Source organism: Nicotiana tomentosiformis, chromosome 4, assembly GCF_000390325.3.
Source record: "Nicotiana tomentosiformis chromosome 4, ASM39032v3, whole genome shotgun sequence".
NCBI classification, from domain to species: domain Eukaryota; kingdom Viridiplantae; phylum Streptophyta; class Magnoliopsida; order Solanales; family Solanaceae; genus Nicotiana; species Nicotiana tomentosiformis.
Window position 1 is genome coordinate 28,820,497 of NC_090815.1, and position 25,405 is coordinate 28,845,901.

At 42.9% G+C, this 25,405-nt stretch overlaps 1 non-coding gene across 1 annotated transcript; it reads right to left on the reverse strand.

Annotated features, from left to right (window-relative positions):
* Positions 1 to 24,192: 24,192 nt before the first annotated feature.
* On the reverse strand, positions 24,193 to 24,299 carry LOC117277910 (small nucleolar RNA R71). Its single transcript, XR_004508240.1, has one exon. It is a non-coding gene; the product is annotated as a small nucleolar RNA R71 (small nucleolar RNA).
* Between the last annotated feature and the right edge of the window lie 1,106 nt (positions 24,300 to 25,405).

Here is a 25,405-nt window from a genome sequence, read left to right on the forward strand (position 1 = left end):
CAAGTTTGAAAACATAATATTTAAATTCAATATAAAAATATCACAAATACTAATATAAAACACTCCTAAAACCCAGTGTCACTGAGTACATGTGTAACGACCCGGCCGGTCGTTTCGGGAGTGATAGCTCCCAGGTTAGTTGGTTCGGATCCGGAATGGTTTCGGAGTGGAATGAGACACTTAGTCTCCTTTATGCTCTTAAGCTATATTATGATATACCGGGTTAGTTGGTTCGGGTCCGGAATGGTTTCGGAGTGGAATGAGACACTTAGTCTCTTATTTAGAACCTTAAGTTGGAAATGTCAACTGGATGTTGACTTACATGTAAACAATCTCGGAATTTAATTCGGACAGTTCCGTTAGCTCTGTAAGGTGATTTTGGAGTTAGGAGCTCGTCCGGAATGGAAATTGGAAATTTGGCGATTTTTGGTCGGCAGTGAAAATTTTAATATTGGGGTCAGAATGGAATTCCAGAAGTTGGAATAGGTTTGTAGTGTCATTTGTGACGTGTGTGCAAAATTTGAGGTCATTCGGACGTGGTTTGATTGGTTTCGGCATCGGTTGCCGAATTTGGAAATTTTGAAGTTCTTAGGCTTGAATCTGAGGGTAATTTGGTGTTTGGATGTTGTTTTGAGTGATTTGAAGATTCGACTAAGTTTGTATGTTGATATATGACTTGTTGGTATTTTTTGTTGAGGTCCCAAGGGCCTCGGGGTGATTCAGGGTGGTTAAAAGATTTGTCGAAGTTGGAAAATGCAGCTGAAGCTATTGCTTCTGCTACTTCCGCACCTATGGAAGGAAGAGTCGTAGGTGCGAGGCCGCTGGTGCGCATGGGAAGTACGCAGGAGCGGGAAATGCTGGGCTAGGCAGGATGCGCAGGTGCGAGTTGGAGGTCTCATCTGCTAGCCCGCAGGTGCGAAACCTGGGGCGCAGATGCAGAAAGGGGGACGCTAGGCAGGCTTCGCAGAAGCGGAGGAAACGCGCAGGTGCGCCTTCGCAGGCGCGGGGTTTTGGGCCGCAGATTCATAACCTGGGCTCCTAAGTGAGTTCCGCACCTACAATGGATTTTTTCGCAGGTGCGGTGGCAAAGAAGCGTGAAATTTTCCGCAGGTGCGAAAAAACTGGGCAGAAACCATAAATAGAACCCTTCGCGAATTTGGTTCATTTCCACCATTTTCAAGTAGGTTTTTGGAGCTTTTGGAGTGATTTTTGAAGGGTGATTCAAGGTCTATCCGTGAGGTGAGTTTCTTGAGCCCTAATACTCGTATATATATAGTGATTTCCCGTTGTTTAATCATGTAATTAGTAAAAATGAGGGGTTAGGGCTTGGGATTTTTGGAGAAGTAATTTAAGGATTTGAAGGACCAAACGATGTCGGATTTTGATAAATTTGGTATGGTTAGAATCGTGAGTGAATAGGCTGTCTAGTTTTATAAATTTTGTCGGATTTCAAGATATGGGCCCGGGGGACGGGTTTGAGCCAATTTCGGGTTTTGGTCTAATTTTATAGCTTTTCTTGTGAAATTCATTCCATTAGCGTGTATTGATGGTATTGTACTGATTGTGAATAGATTCGAAGTATTTGGAGGCTGAGTCGAGAGGCAAGAGCATTGCAGAGTAGAAATTTTATCGGTTTGAGGTAAGTAACGATTGTAAATCTAGTCCTGAGGGTATGAAACCCCAGAATTTTTGTATCATTCTACTATTTTGAGGTGATGCACATGCTAGGTGACAAGCGTGTAGGTAGGCAATGTTGGGGATTGTTACTTGGTCTGTCCCATAGCAATTGTAAAGTTTCATATTTTGTGGAAATTATATGATACTTACATGTTTTAGAAAGAGTTTCAGTAATGGTTATACTTGTTTACTGCATAACTCAGTTTTTATGACTCTATTTTGATGCATATAAATGTTGTTTTGGGCCGAATGCCATGTTTTTACTGAATTGCCCGAGTGGCTTGAGAGGTTTATGACTGAGTGAGGCCGAGGTCCTGATTTGTGAGGATATTTATGGGATCGGGCTGCACGGCATAGCATATTTGATATAGGCCAAGGGCCGGAGTGATTTATGCTATGATTTGGCTTGATATAGTGCTTGGGCTGAAGGAGCCCCTCTGGAGTCTGTACACACCCCCAGTGAGCGCAGGAACCTACTGAGTGGAAGTGCCGAGTGTTGAGTGACTGTGAGGCATGAGTGATTGTGAGGTATGTCCGAGTGGGAAGAGTGATGGTAAGGTATGCCCGAGTGGCAAGAGTGATTGTGAGGTATGCCCGAGTGGAACGAGTGACTGTGAGGTTTGCCTAAGGGGCTGTATATGAGTGATGCTTTGCCCGAGGGGCTGTTTATGATTTCATCATTTTTTCTCACCTTTGCATTGAGCCTTTGTTTGAAAAACTATTGAAAAATATCTTTAAATGATTTTTTTTCTGGAACCGGGTTTAAACGAGATGATTTGATTCAAACAGTGATTTTTAAATCATGTTGTACTTTACTGAATTTTTGTGATATGAACTTGATATGCTTTATTGCTCGTCACTACTCTTAGTCTTTATTTATTGTTGTTACTTACTGAGTTGGTCACGTTACTCCCTGCACCTTGTATGCAGATCCAGGTGTAGTTGGGCAAGGTAGCGGTTGTTGATTATTCTGGCTGCAGATTTTCTCGGGGATAGCAAGGTAGCTGCTTGGCGATCGCAGCCCCTGCTCTTCTCCCTCTTATCTTCCTTTAGATGTATTTAGCTACTTTCCAGGCTGAGTTAGCCTTGATATTGTTTGATTTGGACTCATTTACAAAGGTTTTTACGCTAAATAGCCTTGAAATTATCCTTGAAATGAAAATATCGGTTGGTTTTGGAATGAGTCGGCTTGCCTAGTACCACGATAGGCGCCATCACGACAGGTTAGGTATTTGGATCGTGACAACATGAGTAACTACATGAAAAAATAGTCCGAGGGATACAATCATTGTCTGAAAATATAGGGCATTACAAACAGCTAAAAGGAAAGAGAATCAAGGTATGTGGACGTCAAGCAGCTACCTTGCTAGTCTCCAATAGATAAATCCACAAATCTATCAACCGCCGTATCCAGAAATACCTGGATCTGCACACGAGGTGCAGAGTGTAGTATGAATACAACAAACTCAATAAGTAACAAGACTAACCTTTGAACTAAAAGTAGTGACGAGCTCAACAGGTACAGTCGAGTACAAAAATATGTAACGGCTCAGCCGGTCGTTTCGAGTGTATTAGCCCTAATCCCCTATTTACTGCATTCCTCGTATCCGTTTCTGCTTATGTGAATTTCCGAGAGGTCTTTTTTTTTATTTCAGAGTATTTTGGGACACTTAGTCACTAAAACAGAAGTTTAAGTCTTAGGACTTTGACCAAAGTAGAATGGTGTGAAGACGACTCCGGAATGAAGTTTCGTCAGTTCCGTTAGCTCCGTTTGGTGATTTTGGACTTAGGAGTGTATCTGGACTGTGAATTTGAGGTCTGTAGCTGATTTAGGCTTAAAATGGCGAAAGTCAAATTTTTGGAAAGTTTGACCGGGGGTTGACTTTTTGATATCGGGGTCGGATTCCGATTCCGAAGGATGGCATAGGTTCATAATGTTGAATATAACTTGTGTACAAAATTTGAGGTCAATCGGACGTGGTTTGGTATGATTCGGCATTGTTTGTAGAATTCAGAAGTTTAGAAGTTCTTTAGGCTTGAATCAGGGTGTAATCGGTATTTTGATGTCGTTTTAAGTGATTTTAAGGATCGACTAAGTTCGTATTGGGTTATATGACTTGTTGGCATGTTTGGTTGAGGAACCGGAGGCCTCAGGTGGAATTCAGGAGGTTTCGAACTTGGTTTTGGATTTGAAAGGGGAGCTGAAGGGCTGGGGTTGCTGGTGTAATCGCACCTGCAGAATGGGAACCACATGTGCGAGCTCGCAGAAGCAAGGATGGTACCGGATAAGCGGCCAAGGATGAGCTGATCAGAAGCCGCAGGTGCAAATATTTGCCCGCACTAGCGACGGTCGCAAAAGCGGGCAGCTGTGCGCAGGTGCGAGTTTTAGCCGCAGGTGCGATGGGTTTCCGCACCTGCGATAGGCGTAAATACGGTCTTGTAGCCGCAGGAGAGGAATCTGGGATTTTAAGTGGAATACGCACATGCGATGGATTTTCCGCAGATGCGGCGTCGCATATGCGGTAGTGGGTCCTCAGATGCAAAAGGTCTGGGCAGAAGGTTTAAAAGCAAGGATTCGCGATTTTAGTCTTATTTCACCATTTAAGACTCGGACTTAGCCAATTTTGGAGACGATTTTGGAGGGGATTATTGAGTTAAGCTTCTTGTACTCATTTTTTATCATAAATCTTGATTCCCCACTGATTTCCCCACCTAATTAGCGAGCTTTTTAAGTGAAATTTGGGGGTTTAGGGCTTGAAATTTAGAGGGTGGATTTTGAGGATTTGGAGGACCAAATGATGTCGGATTTTAATGAATTTAGTATGGTTAGACTCATGATTGAATGATCTTTCGGATTTGATGACTTTTATCAGATTTCAAAATGTGGGCCTAGGGGCCGGGTTTGAGCCTATTTTGGATTTTGCTTATAATTTCGTGTTTTTCTTGTGGAATTAATTCTTTTAGCCTATATTAATTATATCGTACTGCTTGTGGCTAGATTCGGGGCATTTGGAGATTGATTCGAGGGGCAAAGGCATTGCGGAGTAGGATTTTACGCGGTTTGAGGTAAGTAAGAGTTTTAAATCTGGTCCTAAGGGTATGAAACCCAGGATTATTGGATTATGTGAGTATTTTGGAGGTGACGCACATGCTAGGTGACGGGTGTGTGGGCGTGCACCGTAGGGATTGGGACTTTGTCCATTCCGTGGAACTGTAAAGTTGAATAACTTGTTGTTAGCTATATGGTCTCCTTGTGTTATAGAAATTTGACTGCAAATCATGTTAGAAATCATGCTTAGGCAATGTGATGGTACTGTTAGGACCCGCAGAGGTTGCGTACTTGTTGAATTATTTGCTAATATTTGTCATGTAACCAGTCATGGTTTTACTTGCGTGTCATATCTCAGTCTCTTCTTAACGTTGATCTAGGGCGTGGTTGAGTATCGGAGTCTTACGAGGTAGTTGTCGGCGTTCGCAGTCCTTGTCCCTCCTTTCTTTCATGTATTGGCATTTTGATACAGATTGTTGTAGACTCTGTTTCTAGATTGGTTGTTTAGATGCTCATGACTTAGTGACACCCCGATGTCGGGCTACTTTTCTGCACTTATGCTTTGGGATTTACCCCGTTTCTTTGAAAAACTCTTGTTATTTAAATGTCTTAATTCATTTCTGTTAAATATTGAAAGTGTTTTGGAAGTGTCGGCTTTCCTAGTATCACGATAGGCGCCATCATGACGGGTTAGGTTTTGGGTTATGACAAGTTGGTATTAGATCCTAGGTTACATAGGTCTCACGAGTCATAAGCAAGTTTAGTAGAGTCTTGCGGATCGGTACGGGGACATCTGTACGTATCTTGGAGAGGTTGTCGAAACCTTAGAAAACTTCACATTCTTGAATTCTTGTCGTGCGAATCTTTTGATTCTGGTAACTAAATTTTTGTTATTCTAATTCTCCCACAGATGGTGAGGACGCATACTACGGGGCAGGATGGACAGCCACCAGCACCACCAGTCAGGGCCGCGAGAGGCTAAGGTCGCGGTAGAGGCCACGGTAGGGGCAGAGGTACGGCTCACACCATAGCTAGGGAAGCACGTGCATATCCACCAGTTGCCCTAGTTCAGGAGCAGGATCCAGTGGTGGATGCGCATGTGGGACCAGCTCAGGCATCACCCGTGCCCATTGTGATTCCAGTCCTTCAGGAGGCCTTAGCTTAGATTCTGAAAGCGTGTACCAGTCTTGCTCAAGCAGTCTCTGTTCCGGCTGCAGCAGCCACTTCTCAGGCCGGGGGAGGTGCTCAGACTCCCGCCACCCATACACCAGAGCAGGTGGTACAGGGATTCTAGACACTGGGGGAACCACCAGCCCAGCTGGTTGTAGCTGCTCAAGACTATGCGGTTCCTGTCATGCCTGATGATGAGCAGCATTGATTGGAGAGGTTTGAGAGACTCCAGCCTCCATCTTTCAGTGGTACCGAGGGAGAGGATGCTTGGGGCTTCTTGGACATGTGTTAGAGGATACTCCGTACAGTAGGTATTCTAGAGACTAGTGGGGTCTCGTTCACTACTTTTCAGTTCTTTGGGGCTGCCTTCAGTTGGTGGGAGGCTTACGAGAGGCGTAGGCCAGTCGGCATGGCACCCCTTATATGGCAGTAGTTCTCCGGTCTATTCCTGGAGAAGTTCGTGCCACAGTCCCACAAAGAGGAGCTGCACAGGCAGTTTGAGCAGCTTCGTCAGGGTGATATGTCCGTGATGCAGTATGAGATGTGATTTTCTGAGTTGGCCCGTCATGCTATCTGGTTGGCTCCCACATACAGGGAGAGGATTAAGAGGTTCATATATGGCCTCACTTTTCAGCTGTGATTGCTTATGACTAGAGAGAGAGTGTTTGGTGCTACTTTTAATGAGGTTGTCAACATTGCTCGTCAGATTGAGATGGTTCGCAACCAGGAGCGGGTTGAGAGGGAAGCCTCATGGACGGGGTGGATTTAGTGGTGTTCCTTCTGGAGGTCAATTCCACCACGGTAGGGGTCGTCCTTTCATACATGCTCGGACGGCTCGCCCAATTAACTGTGGTGCACCATCTGACCAAGGTTCACACAGTCATCCACAGGGTCATTCATCTCTCAGTGCACTACCAGCGTAGAGTTCTTGGCTAATAGCACCAGCACTAGCAGCTTCACCACCTACCCACCTAGCTAGGGGTGGGGCTTAGTCAGCTAGGGGTCGCCCTAGAGGGGGAGGCCGATTAGGGGGCGGCCAGGCCCATTTCTATGATCTTCTAGCCATGCCAGATGCCATTGCTTCGGATGTTGTGATTACAGGTATTTTCTCAGTTTACCATAAAGATGCCTCTGTATTATTTGACCTGGATCCACTTATTCATATGTGTCCTCGTATTTCGCTCATTTTCTAGATATGCCCTGTGAGTCCCTAGTTTTACATGTTCATGTGTCTACGCCAGTGGGCGATACTATCATTGTGGACCGTGTATATCGGTCATGTGTGGTGACTATTGGGAGTCTGGAGACCAGAGTAGATCACGTGTTGCTTAGAATGGTCGATTGTGTCGTGATTTTGGGTATGGATTGGTTGTCTCCATGTCACGCTGTTCTAAATTGTCATGCTAAGATCATGACGTTGGCGATGCAGTTGTTGTCGAGGGTTGAGTAGAGAGGATCTATAGACTATGTTCCCAGTAGAGTTATTTCATACTTGCAGGCTTAGTGGATGGTTGAGAAGGGTTGTCTATCTTATCTGGCCTTTGTGAGGGATGTTAGTGCAGAGACCCCTGCTATTGATTCTATTCCAGTGGTGCGAGATTTCCTGGATGTGTTTCCTGCAGACCTGTCGGGCATGCCGCCTGATAGGATATTGATTTTGGTATTGATTTTGTGCCGGGAACCCAGCCCATCTCTATTCCACTGTATCGTATGGCACCGGTGGAGTTGAAAGAATTGAAGGAGCAACTTCATGAACTCCTTGATAAGGGATTTATTCGGCCAAGTGTGTCACCTTAGGGTGCACCAGTTATATTTGTAAAGAAGAAGGATGGTACTATAAGAATGTGCATTGATTAAAGGAAGTTGAACAACGTCACAATCAATAACAAGTATCCTTTGTCGCGTATTGATGATCTATTTGACCAGCTTCAGGGAGTGATGGTGTTCTTTAAGATTGATTTGAGGTCAGGATATCACCAGCTGAAGATTCGGGACTCAGATATTCTTAAGACAGCTTTCAGGACCTGATATGGCCATTATGAGTTCGTTGTGATGTCTTTTGGGCTGACCAACGCCCCAGCAGCGTTCATGCATCTGATGAATAGTGTGTTTCAGCCTTATTTTGACTCATTCGTTATTGTATTCATTGATGACATACTGGTGTACTCTCGTAGCCAGGAGGAGCATGCCCAACATCTAAGGATTGTGCTATAGCGGTTGAGGGAGGAGAAGCTTTATGAAACGTTCTCCAAGTGAGGGTTTTGGCTTAGTTCAGTGGAATTCTTGGGATACGTGGTGTCCAGTGAGGGTATTCAGGTAGATCCGAAGAAGATTGAGGCGGTTCAAAGTTGGCCCAGACCGTCCTCAGCCATGGAGATTCGGAGTTTTCTCGGGTTGGCTGGTTATTACCACTGTTTTGTTTATGGCTTATCATCCATTGCATCGCCCTTAACTAAATTGACCCAAAAGGGTGCTCCTTTCAGGTGGTCGGAGGAGTGCAAGGAAAGCTTTCAGAAGCTCAAGACTGCTTTGACCACGGCTCCAGTTCTACCATCAGCTTTTGGTTCTTACACAGTGTATTGTGATGCCTCGCGGATCGGCATTGGGTGTGTTCTGATACATGAGGGTAGAGTGATTGTTTATGCTTTATGCCAGTTGAAGCCCCATGAGAAGAACTATCATGTCCACGACCTTGAGTTAGCAGCTGTTGTTCATGCCTTGAAGATTTGGCGACACTGTTTGTACGGAGTCCATTGTGAGATTTACACTGATCATCGGAGTTTGCAGCATCTGTTCAAACAGAAGGATCTAAACTTGCGTCAGCGGAGGTGGTTGGAGCTTCTTAAGGACTATGATATCACTATTTTGTACCATCCCCGTAAGGCCAATGTGATGTTCGATGCCTTGAGTCGTCGGGCGAAGAGTTTGGGGAGCTTAGCATATCTTCCAGCAGCAGATAGGCCATTGGCATTGGATGTTCAAGCCTTAGCCAGCCAATTTGTTTGATTGGATATTTCTGAGCCGAGTCGAGTATTGGCTTGTGTGGTCTCTCGGTCTTCTCTTTATGATTGTATCATGGAGCGTCACTATGATGACCCCCATTTGCTTGTCATTAAGGACACGATTCAACACGGTGATGCTAAGAAGGTCACTATTAGGGATGATGGTGCATTGAGTATGTAGGGCAGACTATGTGTGCCCAATGTAGATGGTTTGCGTGAGCTGATTCTCTAGGAGGCTCATAGTTCTCGGTATTCTATTCATCTAGGTTCCGCGAGGATGTATCAGGACTTGAGACAGCATTACTAGTGAAGGAGAATGAAGAAGGACATAGTGGAGTATGTTGCTTGGTGCCTAAATTGCCAGCAGGTGAAGTATGAGCATCAGCAACCAGGTGGGTTGCTTCAGAAGTTAGAGATTCCGGAGTGGAAATAGGAGCGGATCACTATGGATTTCGTTGTTGAACTTCCATGGACTCAGCGAAAGTTTGATGCAGTTTGGGTGATTGTGGATCGGCTGACCAAGGAAGCTCATGTCAATCCTGTGATAACTACCTATTCTTCCGAGCAGCTGGCTCTAGTGTATATCCATAAGATCGTCAGGCTTCATGTTATACCGGTATCATTCATCTCTGATCGGGGTATGCAGTTTACATTATGGTTCTCGAGGGTCGTGCATCATGAGTTAGGTACTCGAGTGGAGTTGAGCACAATATTTCACCCTCAGACAGACAGGCAGTCCGAGCACACTATTCAGATATTAGAGGATATGCTTTGTGCTTGTGTGATGGAGTATGGGAGTTCGTGGGATCAGTTCATGCCACTAGTAGAGTTTGCCTACAACAATAGTTACCAATCGACCATCCAGATGGCACCGTATGAGGCACTATATGGTAGGCAGTGTAGGTCTCCAATGGGTTGGTTCGAGTCGGGCGAGGCTAGATTATTGGCTACAGACTTGGTTCAAGGCGCTCTGGAGAAGGTTAAGGTGATTCAAGATAGACTATGCATAGCCCAGTCTAGACATAAGAGTTATGCAGATCGGAAGGTTCGCGATGTTGCATTCATGGTTGGAGAGATGGTCTTGCTCCGGGTTTTGCCTATGAAGGGCGTTATGATGTTCGAAAAGAAGGGCAAGCTGAGTCTGAGGTTTATCGGTCCATTTGAGGTGTTGCAAAATGTTGGGGAGGTTTCTTATAAGGTTGGTTTACCTCCTAGTCTAGCGGGAGTTCACCTAGTATTCCATATTTCTATGCTCTGGAAGTATCACAGCGATCTGTCTCATGTGTTGGATTTCAGCTCAGTCTAGTTGGACAAGGATTTATCTTATGTTGAGGAGTCGGTGGCGATCTTGGATAGGCAGGTTCGAAAGATGAGGTCCAAGAACATTCCTTACGTGAAGGTTCAGTGGAGGGGTCAGCCGGTCGGAGGCGACTTGGGAGACTGAGCATGATATGCGCAGCCATTATCCTCATATCTTCACCACTTCAGGTATATCTCTATGCTCATTCGAGGACGAACGATTGTTTTAAGAGGGGGAGGATGTAACGACTCGTCAGGTCATTTCGAGTGTATTAGCCTCGATCCCCTATTTACTGCATTCCCCGTATCTGTTTCTGCGTATATGACTTACCGGGCGGTCTTGTTTTTGGTTTCAGGGTGTTTTGGGACACTTAGTGCCTAAAACGGAAGCTTAAGTCTTAGGATTTTGACCATGGTCGGAATGGTGTGAAGACGACTCCGGAATGGAGTTCTATCAGTTTCATTAGCTCCGTTGGGTGATTTTGGACTTAGGAGAATGTCTGGATGGTAAATTTGAGGTTTGTAGCTGATTTAGGCTTGAAATGGCGAAAGCCGAATTTTTGGGAACTTTTACCGAGGGGTTGACTTTTTGATATCGAGGTCAGATTCTGATTCCATAAGTTAGAGTAGGTCTGTAATGTTGAATATGACTTGTGTGCAAAAGTTGAGGTCAATCAGACATGGTTTGGTATGATTCGGCATCGTTTGTAGAATTCGGAAGTTTAGAAGTTCTTTAGGCTTGAATCCGGGTGTAATCGTTGTTTTGATGTTGTTTTGAGTGATTCAAATGTTCGACTAAGTTCGTATTGGGTTATATGACTTTTTGGCATGTTTGGTTGAGGTCACGGGGGCCTCGGGTGGAATTCGGGAGGTTTCGGACTTGGTTTTGGATTTCAAAGGGGAGCCGAAGGGTTGTTGTTGCTGGTGTAATCGCACTTGCGGAATGGGAACCGTAGGTGCAAGCTCGCAGAAGCGGGGATGGGACCTAAGAAGCGACCAAGGATGATCTGAGCAGAAATCGCAGGTGAAAAGATTTGCCCGCACCTGCGATGGTCACAAAAGCGGGCAGCTGGGCGCAGGTGCAAGTTTTAGCCGCAGGTGCGATAGGTTTCCGCACCTGCGATAGGCGCAGATGCGGTCTTGTAACCACAGGATCGGAATATGGGATTTTAAGTGGAGTCCACATATGAGATGGATTTTCCGCAGGTGCGGCGTCGCATATGCGACAGCTGGTCCGCAGATGCGAAACGTTTGGCAGAAGGTTTAAAAGCAAGGGTTCGTGATTTTAGTTTTATTTCACCATTTAAGACTCGGACTTAGGCGAATATGGAGAAGACTTTCGAGGGTATTATTGAGGTAAGCTTCTTGTACTCGTTTTTTATCATAAATCTTGATTCCCCACTGATTTCCCCACCTAATTAGCGAGCTTTTGAAGTGAAATTTGAGGGTTTAGGGCTTGAGATTTGGAGAGTTGATGTTTGGGATTTGGAGGACCAACTGATGTCGGATTTTGATGAATTTAGTATGGTTAGACTCGTGAGTGAATGGGCTTTCAGGTTTTGGTACTTTTATTGGATTTCTAAATGTGGGACCGGGGCTAGGTTTGAGCCTATTTCGGATTTTGGCTTACAATTTCGTGTTTTTCTTGTGGAATTGATTTTTTTTACCCTATATTAATTATATCGTATTGCTTGTGGATAGATTCTGGGCGTTTGGAGAATGATTTGAGTGGAAAAGTCATTGCAGAGTAGGATTTTGCGCGGTTTGAGGTAAGTAACAATTTTAAATCTGGTCCTGAGGGTATGAAACCCCATATTATTGGATTTTGTGAGTATTTTGGAGGTGACGCACATGTAGATGACGGCCGTGTGGGCGTGCACCGTAGGGATTGGGACTTGGTCCATTCCGTGGAGCTGTAAAGTTGAATAACTTATTGTTAGCTATATGCTCTCCCTGTATTATAGAAATTTGACTGCAAATCATGTTAGAAATTATGCTTAGGCTATGTGATGGTACTGTTGGGACCCACAGAGGTCGCGTACTTGTTGAATTATTTGCTAATTGATGTCATGTACTCATTCATAGTTTTACTTGCGTATCATATCTCAATCTCTTCTTGATTCTTGTTGATACACTATGCTATCTTATTTGGGATGATCTTTATGATTTCTGAGAGCTCGAGAGATTAGAGAGGTTAATGACTGAGTGAGGCCGAGGGCCTGTCTGTGGGGTATTGATACTATGGCACGTGAGTTGTCCGTGCGGATCCATATATTGATACAATAGCACGTGAGTTGTCCGTGTGGATTATAGTGCTTGGGCTGAAAGGAGCCCCTCTGGAGTTTGCACACCCCCAGTGAGCCAGATACCCATTAAGTGTGAGTACTGAGGGCTGAGAGCCGAGTGATTGATATGTTATGACGAGTTGAGTGATTGTTGCCCTGAGAGGTTGTGCTTGTTTTTAGTTTGTTACTGCACTTAGTTGTTATCAGTCATTATTATGAAATTTCTGAAAGATTTTATATCTGGATTACCTGAACTTGAACTGAATAAAATTGATTTGACTTAAACTGCTAGATTTGAAAGCATGTCTATTCTTTGCTGGAATTATTGAACATGAACTATAATTGTGTCGCACGTCACTATCTTCAGTTCCTTATTTGTTATTGTTACTTACTGAGTTTGATGTACTCATGTTACTCACTACACCTCGTGTGCAAATCTAGGTGTTCCCGGACACGGTGGACATTGATCTCGTGCGTGGATGACTATCGGAGTCTTACGAGGTAGTTGTCGGCGTTCGTAGTCCTTGTCTCTCCTTTCTTATTATCTTCTCTTTCCTGCATTGGCATTTTGGAACAGACTATTGTAGACTCTGTTTCTATACTGGTTGTTTAGATGCTCATGACTTAGTGACACGCCGATGCTGGGCTACTTTTCCACACTTATGCTTTAGGTTTTACCCCGTTTCTATGAAAAACTCCGGTTATTTAAATGTCTTAATTCATTTTTGTTAAATGTTGAAAGTGTTTTGAAAATGTTGGCTTGCCTAGTATCACGATAGGTGCCATCACGACAGGTTAGGTTTTGGGTCGTGACAAAATAACAGTAGAGAAATTGTACGCATGCTTTCAACTTCAACAGTAAAACTCAGTACAAGTAAAATAGATCAATTCTGAATGATATAAGGAATATGACATCTCTATATCTACATGCCAATGTGCATGATGTATCTGATGCACCTCAGTGGAAACCTCATGTATTCACAATCTCAAAATACTCAATCACTCAGTACTGTATATGGCTAATCCAGCCCAGGGAAGATCCATCCCATACACACACACACACACACACACACACACACACACACATACATATATATATATATATATATATATATATATATATATATATATATATATATATATATATATACACGTCGACTGACAGTCAGTCACTCAGTACTGTATAAGGCCAATCCAACCCAAATATATATATGATTCGGGCAAGATCCATGCCCAGAGAAGATCCATCACTAAGATAAATAAGGCAACTCCATGCCCTCAGAAGTCCATCCCAAATATAAACATCGATTGCGGTCACTGTGGGGGGTGCAGACTCCGGAGGGGCTCCTTCAGCCCAAGCGCTATATAAAGCTGATATGGCCTACTGTGGCATGTAGTCTGATCCCATAATAGTAAAGCCTATAAGATCTGTTGTGGAGTGCAGCCCCGATCTATAAAATAATAATAAATATAAAGCCAATAAGGCATGATGCGGCGCGTAGCTCGATCCCATAAATATCCTCGCAATGGATGAATGTGAGTGAGTATGAAATGTACATTTTAAAACAATTAATTCAATAGTCACACAACCCTATGGGTCCCAAAATATCGGCACATAACCTAAACATGATCTTTAATACGAGCCTCAACTCAATTTCTCTAACACGTAGAGGATATGCGGATAATAACATGATACTTTAATTTTACAACTCCACAGAATTTATTTAAGTCACAATTTTTATGGTGCATCCCCACACGCTCGTCACCTAGCATGTAAGTCACCTTCATACAATTCACATAACATGAAATTCAGGGATCTATACCCTTAGAACCAAGTTTAGAAGTGTTACTTACCTCAAACCATGAAATGATTTATTCCAATATGCCTTTGCCTCGCGAATCGGCCCCTGAACGCCTCGAATCTAGTCATAATTAATTCGATATAGTCAACAAAAAATGTAGGAATTAATTCCATATGAAAATACTAATTTTTCAACAAAATCTGAAATTTAACTCAAAAATTGTCAGTGGGGCCCACATCTCGGAACCCGACAAAAGTTACAAAATATGAACGTCCATTCAACCACGATTCCAACCAAAATTCCGACATCAACTCGACCTCCAAATCTTAAATTCTTATTTTGAAATTCCTAGGTCCAAATCCTCGAACGTCACCTCAAAATCACGTAATCTAGTCAAAATACTCAATGATAATTCGATATTATTGACTAACAATGATCACAATTGACTTACCTCAAGTTTTCCCGTGAATTCTCTTTGAACGATTGCCTCAACCCGTGTTTGGAATGTCCAAATATGAGAAAATCTCGGACCCCTCTATTTTTGTACACTGCCTAGAGGTTCCGCTTCTGCGGAATTTTAAACCGCATCTGCGGTTCTACTTTTCTGGTAAAGCTTCCGCTTCTGCGACTGCCTTCGCTTCTGCGGACAAGGGGTCCACTTCTGCGGACTCACTTCTGTGAAGAAGGGTCCACTTCTGCGGTCCAGTCCCTTATTAGCCCATGCCGCATCTGTGACCAATTTGTTGCTTCTGCGGTCGCGCTTCTGTGAGGCTTCGTCCGCTTCTGTGCACCTCACGCTTCTGATGCCAGACTCGCTTATGCGAGCTCGCACCTGCGTGATAATTTCCACAGGTGCGATTGCATCAGTAGGCAAAAATTCCCAGCTTTGTTCTAAGTCCAAATTTGATCTGTTAACTATATGGAACTCACCCGAGGCCCCCGAGACCTCAACCAATTATACCAATAAGTCCCAAAATATCATACGAACTTAGTCAAAGCCTCAAATCACATCAAACAACGCTAAAAACACGAATCATGCCCTAATTCAAGCTTAATGAAAATAAGAAATTCCAACTTCTACATTTGATGTCGAAACCTATCCAATCATGTCCGATTGACTTCAAATTCTGCACACAAGTCATAAATGGCATAACGAACCTATGAAAAATTTTAGAGTTGGATTCCGATCCTGATATCAAAAAGTCAACTCCCCAGTCAAACTTCCAATTAAATTTCCTATTTTCTCCATTTCAAGCCTAATTTAGCTACGGACTTCCAAATAATTTTCCGGACACACTCCTAAGTCCAAAATCACCGTATGGAAATATTGAAATCATCAAAACTCTATTCCAGAGTTTTTTACACATAAGTCGACATCCGGCCAACTATTTCAACTTAAGCTTTAAATCTTGGAACTAAGTGCTTCAATTCATTCTTAAACCTCCCCGACAAGTCACAAAATTATAATTTAACACACTATTAGCAGTAAATGGGGGAACAGGGCTATAATACTCAAAATAACCGGCTGGGTCGTTACATTCTCCCCCTCTTAAACAAATATTCATCCTCGAACGGGTTTAGAATTATACTTGGAGTCTCAAATATGTGTGGATATTTGCTCCGCATCTCCCGCTCAGTCTCTCAAGTAGCTTCTCCAACTGGCTGGTCTCTCCACTACTCTTTCACTAAAGCTATATTCTTTGATCTCAACTTTCAAGCTTGCCGGTCCAAAATGTTCATCGACTCCGCATCATAAGTCAAATTACCTTCCAAGTGCAATGTACTGAAATCCAAAACATGAGACGGATCTCCGACATACTTCCGGAGCATGGATACATTAAACACTGGATGAACACCCGATAGACTAGGCGGCAATGCAAGTTCATAAGCCACCTCTCCAATCCTTTTAAGTACTTCAAAAGGTCCAATATACCTAGGACTCAACTTGACCTTCTTCCCGAGCCTCATAACACCCTTCATAGGCGAAACACAGAGTAGTGCCTTCTCTCCTACTATGTAAGCAACATCACGAACCTTCCGGTCAGCATAACTCTTCTTTCTAGGATGCGCCGTGCGAAGTCAATCCTAAATCAATTTAACCTTCTCTAAAGCATCCTAAACTAAATCAATACCCAATAGCCTAGCCTCACCCGGCTCAAACCAACCCACCAGAGATCGACATTGTCTCCCATATAAAGCCTCATACAGAGCCATTTGAATGCTCGATTGGTAGCTGTTATTGTAAGCAAACTCTATAAGTGGCAGAAACGGATCCCAAGAACCCCCAAAATCTATAACACAAGCGCGTAGTATATCTTCTAATATCTGAATAGTGCGCTTGGACTGCCCGTCCGTCTAAGGGTAAAATATTATACTCAACTGTACCTATGTGCCTAACTATTGTTTCACTGCTCTTCAAAACTGTGATGTAAATTGCGTGCCTCGATCTAAAATAATGGACATTGGCACACCGTGTAGGCGAACAATCTCGCATATATAAATCTCACCCAACCGCTCCGAAGAGTACATAGTCCCAACTGGAATAAAATACATGGACTTGGTCAACCAATCCACAATTACCCAAACAGTATAAAACTTCCTCAAGTCTGTGGGAGTCCAACTACAAAGTCCATGGTAATACGCTCCCATTTCCACTCCGAAATTTCAAGTCTCTGAAGCAATTCGCCCGGTCTCTGATTCTCGTACTTCACCTGCTGACAATTTAAACACTGAGCAACAAACCCCACTATATCTTTCTTCATCCTTCTCCACCAATAGTGTTGTCTCATGTCCTGATACATCTTTGCGGCACCCGGATGAATGGAATACTGCGAACTGTGGGCTTCTTTAAGAATCAACTCACGCAGTCCATCTACATTTGGCACACAAATCCGGCCATGTATCCTCAACATCCCATCATCTCCAATAGTAACATCTTTGGAATCACCGTCCTGAACTGTGTCCTTTAGGACAAGCAAATGGGGATCATCATATTGTCGCTCTCTGATGCGGTCATATAAAGAAGACCGAGAAACCACACAAGCTAGAACCCGACTGGGCTCCGAAATATCTAATCTCACAAACTGGTTAGCCAAGGCCTGAACATCAACTGCAAGAGGCCTATCAACAATAGGGATGAATACAAGGGTACCCATACTCACCGCCTTTCTACTCAAGGCATCGGCCACCACATTGGCCTTTCCGTGATGATACAAAATAGGAATATCATAGTCCTTTAGCAACTCCAACCATCTCCGCTGCCTCAAATTTAGATCTTTCTGTTTGAACAAGTGCTGGAGACTTCGATGATCCGTAAATACTTCACAGGACACACCGTAGAGATAATGCCTCCAAATCTTTAATGTATGAACAATGGCTGCCAATTCTAAATCGTGAACAGGTTAGTTCTTTTCATGCGGATTCAACTGGCGTAAAGCATAACGAATCACTCTACCCTCATTCATTAAGCCACACCCAATACCGATCCGAGAATTATCACAATACATTGTATAAGAGCCTGAAGTTGAAGGCAAAACTAGAAGTGGAGATGTGGTCAAGGCAGTCTTAAGATTCTAAAAGCTCACTTCACACTCATCCGACCACCTGAATGGAGCACCTTTCTGGGTCAATTTAGTCAAGGGCGATGCAATAGACGAGAATCCCTCCACAAAGCGACGATAATACCTGGCCAAGCCGAGAAAACTCTCAATCTCAGTAGCTAAAAATGGCCTGGGCCAACTCTGAACTGCCTCTATTTTCTTCGGATCCACCTTAATTACTTCACTGGACACTATGTGTCCCAATAATGCCACCAAACTAAGCCAGAACTCACACTTAGAGAATTTGGCATAAAGTTTCTCCTCCCTCGGCCTTTGTAGTACAATACTCAAATGTTGTGCATGTTCCTCCTAGCTCCGTGAGTACACCAGTATATCATCAATAAATACTATAACAAACAAGTCTAGATACGGCTAGAATACACTATTCATCAAGTGCATAAATGTTGTTGGGGCGTTGGTCAGCCCAAAAGACATCACGAGAAATTGACCATAACGGGTCATGAATTCCATCTTTAGAATATCTGAATCCTGAATTTTTAACTGGTGATACCTAGATCTCAAATTAATTTTAGAGAACACCCTCGCTCTTTGAAGCTGATCAAATAAATCATCAATACGTGGCAAATGATACTTATTCTTGATTGTAACTTTGTTCAACTGCTTGTAGTTGATGCATATTCGCATAGTACCATCTTTATTTTTCACAAATAGATCTGGCGCACCCCAAGGCAACACACTAGGCCTAATAAACCCCTTATCAAGAAGTTCCTGAAGATGCTCTTTCAATTCCTTCAATCCAGCTAGTGCCATACGATACGGAGGAATAGAAATGGGATAAGTACCCGGCACCAAGTCAATACCGAAATCAATATCCCTATAAAGTGGCATACCCGACAAGTCTGCAGGAAATACATTCGGAAAGTCTCATACTACCAGTACAGAATCAATTGTAGAAGTGTTTGCATCAACATCTCACACAAAGGCCAAATATGACAAACACCCCTTCCCAACCATCCGTTGGGCCATCAAGTAGGAAATTAGCCTGTTGGGAATATAATCTAGAGAACCTCTCCACTCAACCTTCAGTAATCCCGGTATCGCCAACGTCATTGTTTTTGTGTAACAGTCCAGAATAGCATGACATGGAGACAACAAATCCATAGCCAAGATTATATCGAATCAACCATACTAAGCAATAAGAGATCCACTCTAGTCTCCAGTACCCCAATAGTTACCATACACGACCGATACACATGGTCCATAATAATAGTATCGCCCACCACCGTAGATACATGAACATGTGAAACTAAGGACTAGCGGGGCATATCCAGATAAGGAACAAAATATGATGAAACATACAAATATGTGGAACTAAGGTTAAATAATATAGAAGCTTCCCTGTGGCACACTGAGACAATACATGTGATCATTGCATCCGAAGAAATGGCATCTGGCTTGGTAGGAATAGCATAGAATCGGTCTTGATCGCCACCTGATCGACCTTCCCCTCTTGGGCGACCCCTCGTTGCCTGAGCCCCACCCCGAGCTGGTTGTGTGGGTGGTGAAGCAATCGGTGCAGGAGTCGTATCCTGACTCCTCTACTGAAATGGATCTCGTGAAAGGAGGGGACAATATTTCCTCACATGACCCAGCTCTCCACACTCATAGCAATCCCTCTCGAAGAATGGTGGCGAGTTTTGAGGTGGACCTCGAGAACCAGAAGTACCCGGTATATATGAACCCTGAACTGATGGTTTACGAGATGAACTCTGAGCTAGAAGTGCACTAAGAGAAGACTGACTCGGTCAAGCACTCTATGAACCATGGCTAGCTGATGCGCTACGATGAGCTGGATGAGCCATCTATACGGGCATATAAGGTCGACCCCTGCTGTGATAGGGTTGTCCCCGAGAAGGAACACCGCTGGATTTACCCAGACCATAAGACCTCTTGGCCTCCCTCTTCTCACGCTCCTGAGTATGGACCATTTCTAGTCGTCGAGTACTATGAACCACCTCGTCAAATTTAGCACCTGCTATATTTACCAGAGTCATAACAAAACGGAACTGCTGGTTAAGGCCATTAATGAACCTCATGATCTTCTCCCTCTCAGTGGGAACCAACCAAACTTCATAATGAGTCAATTCTGAAAACTGCATCTCATACTGAGTCACGGACAGGTCCTCCAGATGTAAATACTCAAATTTCCTGTGCAATTCCTCTCTGCGGGTTTGTGGCACAAATTTCTCCATAAATAATACTGAGAACTCATGCCATGATAGTGGTGCTTCACCAACTGGTCTGCTCCTCTCCTAAGTCTCCCACAATTTGAAGGCTACTCCGGTCAGCTAAAAAGTAGTAAATGAGACCCCACTGATCTCCAGAATACCCGTTGTACGAAGCATCTGTTGGCATCTGTCCAAGAAATACTGAGCATCCTCTAACTTGGTTCCACTGAAAGTTGGAGGACGGAGTCTCCCAAACTTTTCTAATCTCTTCTGCTCTTCGTCATTCATAATAGGACCTACCTGGCCCTAAGTAGCTACAATCGGCTGGACTGGTAGTGCTCTCGGTATCTGAAGTCCTTACACTACCTGCTCTAGAGTACGGGCAACAGGGGTCTGAGTACCTCCCCCGTCTTGAGAATTTGATGGTGCGGCCTGAGAATTTGATGGTGCGGCCTGAGCCAAAACCACCTGATCAAGGCCAATGCAAAATGTCAATATCTAGGCCAAAGCCTCCTGAAGGCATGGAATCACAATAGGCATAGATGGTGCCTGAGCTGGCCCCGCCGACTCAACTATATCTGGAACCTGCTCATGAGGTGGAGAAACTAGTGGTTCCACATGTGTGGCTTCAACTGTTGTACAAACTACACCTCGACCTCTACCACGGCCCCGGCCTCTCGCGGCCCTAACTGGTGGCACTGGTGGTTGGCCGTCCAATCCGGTAGTACGTGTCCTCACCATGTGTGAGAGAATAGAATAACAAAAATGTAGTTTCTGGAATCAACACTGTTGCACGACAGAATACAAGAAAGTGAAATTTTCCTAAGGGTTCGGCAACCTCTCAAACATAAGTAGAAACGTCTCTGTACCGATCCGCAAGACTCTTCTAAATCTGCTCATGACTCGTGAGACCTATGTAACTTAGGTTCTGATACCAACTTCTCATGACCCAAAATACGCATGTCGTGATGGCGCCTATCTCAATACTAGGCAAGCCGACAACCTCAATAAACCACAACAATCTTTTAAGTTTGAAAACATAATATTTAAATTCAATATAAAAATCTCACAAATACTGATATAAAACACTCCCAAAATTCGGTGTCACTGAGTACATGAGCATCTACATGAAAACATAGTGTGAGGGATACAATCACTATCTGAAAATGTAGGACAGTACAAATAACTAAAAGGAAAAATGAGTCACGATCTGTAGACGTCAAACAGCTACCTTACTAGTCTCCAACAAAAAACTCCACAAATCTAGCAACCGCAGTATCCAGAAGTACTTGGATCTTCACATGAGGTGTAGAGTGTAGTATGAGTACAACCAACTCAATAAGTAACAAGACTAACCTTTGGGCTGAAAGTAGTGACGAGCTCAACATGTACAGTCCAGTATAGAAATACCAATACAAATATTGTAGGCATTCTTTCAAGTTCAACAGTTAAACTCAGTACAAGTAAAATAGATCAATTCTACATGATATGAGGAATATGACATCTCTATATCTACATGCCAATATACATACTGTATGTGATGCACCTCAGTGGAAACCTCGTGTATTCACAATCTCAAAATACTCAATCACTCAGTATTATATATGGCCAATCCAGCCCAGAGATGATCCATCCCATATATATATATATATATATATATATATATATATATATATATATATATATATATATATATATATATATACGTGCGATTGAGAGTGAGTCACTCAGTACTGTATAAGGCCAATCCAACCCAAAACTATATACGCTTCGGGCAAGATCCATCCCTAAGATAAATAAATAAATAAATAAATAAATAAATAAGACAACTCCATGTCCTGGGAAGTACATCCCAAATATAAACATCAACTGCGCTCCCTGTAGGGGATGCAGATTTTAGAGGGGCTCCTGCAGCCCAAGCGCAACATAAAGCCAATATGGCCTACTGCGGCGTGTTGTACGATTCCATAATAATAAAGCCTATAAGTCATGTTGCGGTGTGCAGCCCCGATCCATATAATAATAATAAATATAAAGTCAATAAGGCCTGCTACGGCGTGCAGCTCGATCCCATAAATATCCTCGCAATGGATGAACATGACTGAGTATGAAATGTACATTTTACAATAATTAATTCAACAGCCACACGACCCTATGGGTCCCAAAATATTGGCACCTAGCCTAAACATGATCTTTAATACTAGCCTCAGCTCAATTTTTCTAACACGTGGTGAATATGCGGATAATAACATGATTTTTTAATTTTACAACTCCACATAATTTGTTTAAGTCACAATTTCTATGGTGTACACCTACACGCCTGTCACCTAGCATGTGTGTCACCTTCATACAATTCACATGACACGTAATTCAAGGATGTATACCCTCAGAACCAAGTTTAGAGGTGTTACTTACCTCAAACCGTGAAATATTTTATTCGAATGCGCCTTTGCCTCACGAATCGGCCCCCGAAAGCCTCGAATCTAGTCATAAGTAATTCGATACAGTCAACACAAAGTGTAGGAATTAATTCCATATGCAAATACTAATTTCCAACAAAATCCAAAATTTAACTCAAACATCGTCAGTGGGGCACATATCGTAAAACCCAACAAAAGTTATAAAATATGAACGCTCATACAACCACGATTCCAACCATACGAAATTTACCAAATTCCGACATCAACTCGACCTCCAAATCTTAAATTCTTATTTTGAAATCCTAGGTCCAAATCCTCGAATTTCACCTCAAAATCACGTAATCTAGTCAAAATACTCAATGATAATTCGATATTATTGACTAACAATGATCGTAAGTGACTTACCTCAAGTTTTCCCGTAAATTCTCTCTGAATATTCGCCTCAACCCGTGTTTGGAATGTCCAAAAATGAGAAAATCTCGGACCCCTCTATTTTTGTACACTGCCTAGAGGTTCCGCTTCTGCGGAATTTTAAACCGCATCTGCGGTTCTACTTTTCTGGTGAAGCTTCCGCTTCTGCGACTGCCTTCGCTTCTGCAGACTCGCTTCTGTGAAGAAACGTCCGCTTCTGTGGTCCACTCCCTCATTAGCCCAGACCGCATCTGCGACCATTTTGTCGCTTCTGCAATCGTGCTTCTGAGAGGCTTTGTTCGCTTCTGTGATTCCATACTTGCTTCTGCGAGCTCGTCCCTGCGTGATAGTTTCCGCAAGTGCGGTTGAATCAGTAGGCAGAAATTCCCAGCTTTGTTCTAAGTCCAAATTTGACCTATTAACCATCCGGAACTCACCCGAGGCCCCCGGGACCTCAACCAATTAAACCAATAAGTCCCAAAATATCATACGAACTTAGTTGAAGCCTCAAATCACATCAAACAATGCTAGAAACACAAATCATACCCCAATTCAAGCTTAATGAAACTAAGAAATTCAAACTTCTACATTCGATGTCGAAACATATCAAATCAAGTCTGATTGACCTCAAATTTTGCACAAAAGTCATAAATGACATAACGGACCTATAAATATTTTCAAAACTAGTTCCGACCCCGATATAAAAAGTCAACTCCTCGGTCAAACTTCCAAACTTAAATTTTCTATTTTCTCCATTTCAAACCCAATTAAGCTACGGACTTCCAAATAATGTTCCGGACACTCTCCTAAGTCTAAAATCACCACACGGAGCTATTAATATTATCAAAACTCTATTCCGAAGTCGTTTACATATAAATCAACATCCGGGCAACTATTTCAACTTAAGATTTAAATCTTGGAACTAAGTGTTCCAATTCATTCTAAAACCTCCACGACAAGTCACAAAACTATAATTTAACACAGGATTAGCAGTAAATAGGGGAATGGAGCTGTAATACTCAAAATGACCGGTCGAGTTGTTACATGTGTCTTTATAGGGAAGCCAAACGAAGATCCAAATACACATCTAATAGACTTCTAGGAGATTATGAACACATTTCAATAAAATGGTGTGTCACAAGATGCAGTGTACTTAAGGCCATTCCCCTTCACACTTAAAGATGATGCAAAACACTTAAAGATGATGCTTTCCCACTGGATCAATTAGAACTTGGCAGGAGATGACCAGAAAATTCCTTGATAAATATTTCTCCTCAGCTAAGAAGGGCAAGTTTAGAAGAAAAATCCATAACTTCTGCCAAAAAGATACATAAATTATTTTTGAAGCATGGGAGAGGTTTAAGGAGATTGTTTGGAAGTGTCAACATAGCGAAATTAAACTCTGGATGCAACTCCAGGACTTTTGGGATAGATTGACACCGACCTCACGTAGAACATTGAGCAATGCAGCAGGAGGCCCATTGATGAAGAAGACTCCAGAGGAGATAGTCACAATTCTTGATGAGTTATTTGAAGATTCTAATCAATGGCCCTCTGAGAGTATGGAAAGAAGAAGATCAACTGGTGTTCACTGGGTTGATGCTAACGCATCTGTACAGGTACAACTTGATGCTATGGCCAAAGAGATAAGGAAGTTGACCTTAGCCTCGATACAAAGTGAGACTCACGTAGATTGTGATATATGTGGAAGAGGACACCCTATTCATGAGTGTCAAGCCTCAACTGAGGAAGTAATGTTGTGGAAAACTACAATTTCAATGCAATGGGTCAGAGGCACCCCGGTTTTTCATGGAATTCACCTGGAGGTACTGCGAATGCTAAGAAGCAAAATAACTCTAGACCGCAAGGACAAGGAGCTACAGCATACCAAAATCAGTAGAGGCAGCAATTTCAGCCTCAACATCCCATTCAGTCTGGTTTAGAGGATCTAATGAAGGCTTTCATTATCACAACAGATGAGAGAATGGACGCTCATGGAGCAGCTATCAAAGAATTGGGCACTGGTTTGCGAAACCTGGAGAGACAAGTGGGACAGATTGCAACAATATTATCTGAGAGAGTTTTAGACACTCTCCCCACTGACACTGAAAAGAATCCCAAAGAAATAGTGAATGTTATAACTCTAAGAAGTGATCAAGTGTTGAAAGATCTCACCTCGATCCAAAATGAGATGATACTTGAAAAAGAAAGTGGGGAGCAACTAAAGAATGATGTTGATAAAAAGAAGAAAGGCCCGATGAAAACTGAGAAGAAGAAGAAAGAAGAACACTCAAGAAGGAAGAAAACTCAAGAAGGGAGGAACTTGAGAAGAGCGAGCATATGTCTGCTTTACCTTTTCCCCAAAGGCTATATAGAGAAAAGTTAGACAAGCAATTTGAGAGATTTCTGGATGTGCTGAAACAGGTTCATGTAAACTTACCATTTACAGAAGTGCTCTCATAAATGCCTATTTATGCCAAATTTATGAAGGAGATCCTAACA